The sequence below is a fragment of the Cherax quadricarinatus genome, chromosome 1, assembly GCF_038502225.1.
Source record: "Cherax quadricarinatus isolate ZL_2023a chromosome 1, ASM3850222v1, whole genome shotgun sequence".
In the NCBI taxonomy this organism is placed as follows: domain Eukaryota; kingdom Metazoa; phylum Arthropoda; class Malacostraca; order Decapoda; family Parastacidae; genus Cherax; species Cherax quadricarinatus.
This window is the reverse complement of record NC_091292.1, coordinates 96,898,704-96,905,900: the sequence shown is the minus strand read 5'-3', so window position 1 is coordinate 96,905,900 and position 7,197 is coordinate 96,898,704.

The window sequence follows — 7,197 nt, the reverse complement described above, 5'->3', positions numbered from 1 at the left end:
TGGTAATAGTCACTGTCATATTGACTGTGATAATAGTCTTTGACCGTGGCAACAGTCCCTGACCGTGGCAACAGTCCCTGACCGTGGCAACAGTCCCTGACCGTGGCAACAGTCCCTGACCGTGGCAACAGTCCCTGACCGTGGCAACAGTTCCTGACCTTGGCAACAGTTCCTGACCGTGGCAACAGTCCCTGACCTTGGCAACAGTCCCTGACCGTGGCAACAGTCCCTGACCGTGGCAACAGTCCCTGACCGTGGCAACAGTTCCTGACCGTGGCAACAGTCCCTGACCTTGGCAACAGTTCCTGACCGTGGTAACAATTCCTGTCCGTGGCAACAGTTCCTGACCGTGGCAACAGTCCCTGACCGTGGCAAAAGTTCCTGTCCGTGGCAACAGTTCCTGACCGTGGAAACAGTCCCTGACCGTGGCAACATTTCCTGACCGTAGCAACAGTCCCTGACCGTGGCAACAATTCCTGACCGTGGCAACAGTCCCTAATCTTGGCAACAGTCCCTGACCGTGGCAACAGTCCCTGACCGTGGCAACAGTCCCTGATCGTGGCAACAGTCCCTGACCGTGGCAACAGTCCCTAATCTTGGCAACAGTCCCTGACCGTGGCAACAGTCCCTGACCGTGGCAACAGTCCCTGATCGTGGCAACAGTCCCTGACCGTGGCAACAGTCCCTAATCTTGGCAACAGTCCCTGGCCGGGGTAATAATCACTAACAGTGGTAAGAGTCACTGTGTCGGGCTGACCGTGGCGTCCGTGGCCGCCCTGTCCGTAGCTTCCAAAGGCAAAATATCTTGAATTCTTATCAATAAGTTAATAATGGGTGGGTGATGAAGATGTGAAGCCTCGGTCATTGTTCAGGAGTCAGTGTTCCACCCGAGGCTTCCACAATGTCTCACCCGGGCTTCCACAATGGTTCGTCCAGGGGTTCCACTTCGTTACCATCCCAGGAGAACCTCTTTCAAAACCGGGTCTTGGGGAGACGTAAAGAAGAGTGGAGAAGACACGAGATAGTTTACAATTTGAAAATTTCTAAGTATGCAATAAAAAGGAGAAATGTAGGTTTTTAGAGAGATTAGAGAGAGAGAGAGAGAGAGAGAGAGAGAGAGAGAGAGAGAGAGAGAGAGAGAGAGAGAGAGAGAGAGAGAGAGAGAGAGAGAGAGAGAGGTTAGAAAGGGGTGGCTAGGAAGTAGAGTGAACGAAACGTATGGACAACTATTTTAAGAGAGGTGAAAACCACTCATGGTTAATTTAATCACAAAGGCTTAGAGAAAGAGAGTGAGTGAGAGAGAGAGAGAGAGCATTTCTGAACTCCCACTTCTGGTACCATTCAAACACTTCTCTGTACCACCGTTATTCTTCCCTCCGAAATATTTCAACTTTGTCGAGGTATTCTTTGACTAAACGATCCAAGAATGGCCGGGGTAGAGGTGTGAAAAGAGGGTCTGGAAGACCCTGAAGAATAGCATCGTCTTGAAGACCCTCTCTCTCCCTCTCTCTCTCTCTCTCTCCCTCAGGCCTTTATACATACACCTCCTGACATTCTCAAGTGACCAATAATGTTTTAAATTACTTACAAAAGTCCTCCACAGCCGGTCAATAAAGGCCAAGGAGGGAGAAAAAAGGGAGGATATAGTTTGGACAACTTCCAGGACATTTTTCCAGTGGGAAATATAAGACTTTATTTATTTTTAGGGTAACTTAAGATTTTTTTTTTGAGAGGTCAATAAAAGACATCAGCCTTTGAAATAAAAAAGTCTCACAAAGGGCTTTATTACGAAGTTTAATTGCCTTTTAAAAAAAAGAGGTGACCATTTAAAAGCTAAAACGTCAGGTTTAGAACCTTTTAATAGAAATGGCGCAGATCTGAACCTTCTTATTGAGACAAAGTGGAACCCCCGGGTGAACCCATCTGTCGTTTCGCTCTTTTCTAAGGGCGAAACGAAGATAACGTGAAAGAAAGGGGCGCCCTTAGGGAAACATTTCAAAAGTGAAAGTTGCACTTGACTGTTTCAAGACGAGAGAAAGTGAAGGTGAGGAAGAACATGACCATGATTATGATGTATTATTATTATTATTATTATTATTATTATTATTATTATTATTATTATTATTATTATTATTATTATTGTGTATTTTCACTATAATAATGATAAAAATAATAATAATAATAACTATTGTTAGTATATAAAATAATAATAATAATAATATTATTATTATTATTATTATTATTATTATTATTATTATTATTATTATTATTATTATTATTATTGCTTATAAATCAAACTACCAAAATTATTCGTTAAATATTTATTAAAAAAACATCAGTAACTATAAGACCCGAAAAATAATACCACCATGAACAAAATATTACCTCCCCGGAGAAAATATTACCTCCCCGGAGAAAATATTACCTCCCCGGAGAAAATATTACCTCCCCGGAGAAAATATTACCTCCCCGGAGAAAATATTACCTCCCCGGAGAAAATATTACCTCCCCGGAGAAAGTATTACCTCCCCGGAGAAAATATTACCTCCCCGGAGAAAATATTACCTCCCCGGAGAAAATATTACCTCCACGGAGAAAATATTACCTCCCCGGAGAAAATATTACCTCCCCGGAGAAAATATTACCTCCCCGGAGAAAGTATTACCTCCCCGGAGAAAATATTACCTCCCCGGAGAAAATATTACCTCCGCGGAGAAAATATTACCTCCCCGGAGAAAGTATTACCTCCCCGGAGAAAATATTACCTCCCCGGAGAAAGTATTACCTCCCCGGAGAAAATATTACCTCCCCGGAGAAAGTATTACCTCCCCGGAGAAAATATTACATCCCCGGAGAAAATATTACCTCCCCGGAGAAAATATTACCTCCCCGGAGAAAATATTACCTCCCCGGAGAAAATATTACCTCCCCGGAGAAAATATTACCTCCCCGGAGAAAATATTACCTCCCCGGAGAAAATATTACCTCCCCGGAGAAAATATTACCTCCCCGGAGAAAGTATTACCTCCCCGAAGAAAATATTACCTCCCCGGAGAAAATATTACCTCCCCGGAGAAAATATTACCTCCCCGGAGAAAATATTACCTCCCCGGAGAAAGTATTACCTCCCCGGAGAAAATATTACCTCCCCGGAGAATGTATTACCTCCCCGGAGAAAATATTACCTCCCCGGAGAAAGTATTACCTCCCCGGAGAAAATATTACCTCCCCGGAGAAAATATTACCTCCCCGGAGAAAATATTACCTCCTCGGAGAAAATATTACCTCCCCGGAGAAAGTATTACCTCCCCGGAGAAAATATTACCTCCCCGGAGAAAGTATTACCTCCCCGGAGAAAATATTACCTCCCCGGAGAAAATATTACCTCACCGGAGAAAATATTACCTCCCCGGAGAAAGTATTACCTCCCCGAAGAAAATATTACCTCCCCGGAGAAAGTATTACCTCCCCGGAGAAAATATTACCTCCCCGGAGAAAGTATTACCTCCCCGGAGAAAATATTACCTCCCCGGAGAAAGTATTACCTCCCCGGAGAAAATATTACCTCCCCGGAGAAAGTATTACCTCCCCGGAGAAAATATTACCTCCCTGGAGAAAATATTACCTCCCCGGAGAAAATATTACCTCCCCGGAGAAAATATTACCTCCCCGGAGAAAATATTACCTCCTCGGAGAAAATATTACCTCCTCGGAGAAAATATTATCTCCCCGGAGAAAATATTACCTCCCCGGAGAAAATATTACCTCCCCGGAGAAAATATTACCTCCCCGGAGAAAATATTACCTCCCCGGAGAAAATATTACCTCCTCGGAGAAAATATTACCTCCCCGGAGAAAATATTATCTCCCCGGAGAAAATATTACCTCCCCGGAGAAAATATTACCTCCCCGGAGAAAATATTACCTCCTCGGAGAAAATATTACCTCCCCGGAGAAAATATTACCTCCTCGGAGAAAATATTACCTTCCCGGAGAAAATATTACCTCCCCGGAGAAAATATTACCTCCTCGGAGAAAATATTACCTCCCCGGAGAAAATATTACCTCCCCGGAGAAAATATTATCTCCCCGGAGAAAATATTACCTCCCCGGAGAAAATATTATCTCCCCCGGAGAAAATATTACCTCCCCGGAGAAAATATTACCTCCCCGGAGAAAATATTACCTCCCCGGAGAAAATATTACCTCCCCGGAGAAAATATTACCTCCCCGGAGAAAATATTACCTCCCCGGAGAAAATATTACCTCCCCGGAGAAAATATTACCTCCCCGGAGAAAATATTACCTTCATGGAGAAAATATTACCTCCCCGGACAAAATATTACCTCCTCGGACAAAATATTACCTCCCTGGACAAAATATTACCTCCATGGAGAAAATATTACCTCCTTGGACAAAATATTACCTCCCGGGAGAAAATATTACCTTCCTGGACAAAATATTACCTCCCCGGACAAAATATTACCTCCCTGGAGAAAATATTACCTCCCCGGAAAAAAAATATTACCTCCCTAGACAAAATATTACCTCTCAGGACAAAATATTACCTCCCTGGACAAAATATTACCTCCCCGGACAAAATATTACCTCCCCGGACAAAATATTACCTCCCTGGACAAAATATTACCTCCCCTTACAAAATATTACCTTCCCGGACAAAATATTACCTCCCTGGACAAAATATTACATACCCGGACAAAATATTACCTCCCTGGACAAAATATTACCTCCCTAGACAAAATATTACCTCTCCGGACAAAATATTACCTCCCTGGACAAAATATTACCTCCCCGGACAAAATATTACCTCCTGGAGAAAATATTACCTCCCTGGACAAAATATTACCTCCCCGGAGAAAATATTACCTTCCTGGACAAAATATTACCTTCCCGGACAAAATATTGCCTCCCTGGAGAAAATATTACCTCCCCGGACAAAATATTACCTCCCTAGACAAAATATTACCTCCCCGAACAAAATATTACCTCCTTGGAGAAAATATTACCTCCCCGGACAAAATATTACCTCCCTGGACAAAATGTTACCACCCTGGACAAAATATTACCTCCCCGGACAAAATATTACCTCCCCGGACAAAATATTTCCTCCCTGGACAAAATATTACCTCCCCGGACGAAATATTACCTCCCTGGACACAATATTACCTCCCTAGACAAAATATTACCTCCCCGGACAAAAGATTACCTCCCTGGACAAAATATTACCTCCCCGGACAAAATATTACCTCCCTGGACAAAATATTACCTCCCTAGACAAAATGTTACCTCCCCGGACAAAACATTACCTTCCTGGTGAAAATATTACCTCCCCTGACAAAAATGCCTGGCAAGTGTCCGCTTGTTGACAAGCGGAACAACTCGGCCCCATTGGCTCTTTACACCTGTCTTCCACCAATCACAGAGCCCGCTGACACCTGATGTCTGCCAATCAGAGGGCTTGTTGACATGTGACGTTTGCCAATCAGAAAGCGTTTGATGTGTGACTCAGGTACAATGAAAGCAATTCCAGTAAAAATTAAATAATAATAATAATTATAATAATAATAATAATAATAATAATAATAATAATAATAATAATAATAATAATAATAATAATAATAATAATAATTATAATATAGAAGAGGTATTTCCACCTCACATCCACCTCACTCTCCACCTCACATCCACCTCACCCTCCACCTCACATCCACCTCACTCTCCACCTCACATCCACCTCACCCTCCACCTCACATCCACCTCACATCCACCTCACTCTCCACCTCACATCCACCTCACCCTCCACCTCACATCCACCTCACCCTCCACCTCACATCCACCTCACCCTCCACCTCACATCCACCTCACCCTCCACCTCACATCCACCTCACCCTCCACCTCACCCTCCACCTCACCCTCCACCTCACCCTCCACCTCATTCTCCACCTCACCCTCCACCTCACCCTCCACCTCACCCTCCACCTCACCCTCCACCTCATCCTCCACCTCACCCTCCACCTCACCCTCCACCTCACCCTCCACCTCACCCTCCACCTCACCCTCCACCTCACCCTCCACCTCACCCTCCACCTCACCCTCCACCTCACCCTCCACCTCACCCTCCACCTCACCCTCCACCTCACCCTCCACCTCCACCTCACCCTCCACCTCATCCTCCACCTCACGATTCTCCTCATCCTGCCCCTCACCCTCCACCTCACCCTCCACCTAATCCTCCACCTCAACCTCCACCTCACCCTCCACCTCACCCTCCACCTCCCCTCCACCTCACTTCACCCTCACCCTCCACCTCACCCTCCACCTCACCCTCCACCTCACCCTCCACCTCACCCTTCACCTCACCCTTCACCTCACCCTCCACCTCACCCTTCACCTCACCCTCCACCTCACCCTCCACCTCACCCTCCACATCAACCTCCACCTCACCCTCTCTTCACCTCATCCTCCACCTCACCCTCCACCACACCCTCTACCTCCTCCACCTCACCCTACACCTCCACCTCACCCTCCGCCTCACATCCTCCACCTCACCCTCCACCTCAACCTCCACCTCACCCTCCACCTCACCCTCCACCTCACCCTCCACCTCACCCTCCACCTCACCCTCCACCTCACCCTCCACCTCACCCTCCACCTCACCCTCCACCTCACCCTCCACCTCACCCTCCACCTCACCCTCCACCTCACCCTCCACCTCACCCTCCACCTCACCCTCCACCTCACCTCACCCTCCACCTCACCCTCCACCTCCCCTCCACCTCACCTCACCCTCCACCTCACCCTCCACCTCATCCTCCACCTCACCCTCCACCTCACCCTACACCTCATTCTCCACCTCACCCCCACCGCCTCCACCCTCCTCCTCACCCTCCACCTCACCCTCCACCTCACCCTCCGCCTCACCCTCCACCTCACCCTCCTTCACCCTCACCTTCCTCCTCATTTTCCTCACCTCACCCTCCACCTCACCCTCCACCTCCCCTCCACCTCACCCTCCACCTCACCCTCACCCTGCCTCTCCACCTCACCCTCCTCATCCTCCACCTCTCCCTCCACCTCATTCTGCACCTCACCCTCCGCCTTGTCCTTCACCTCACCCTCCACCTCATTCTCCACCTTACCCTCCACCTCATCCTCCACCTCACCCTCCACCTCATC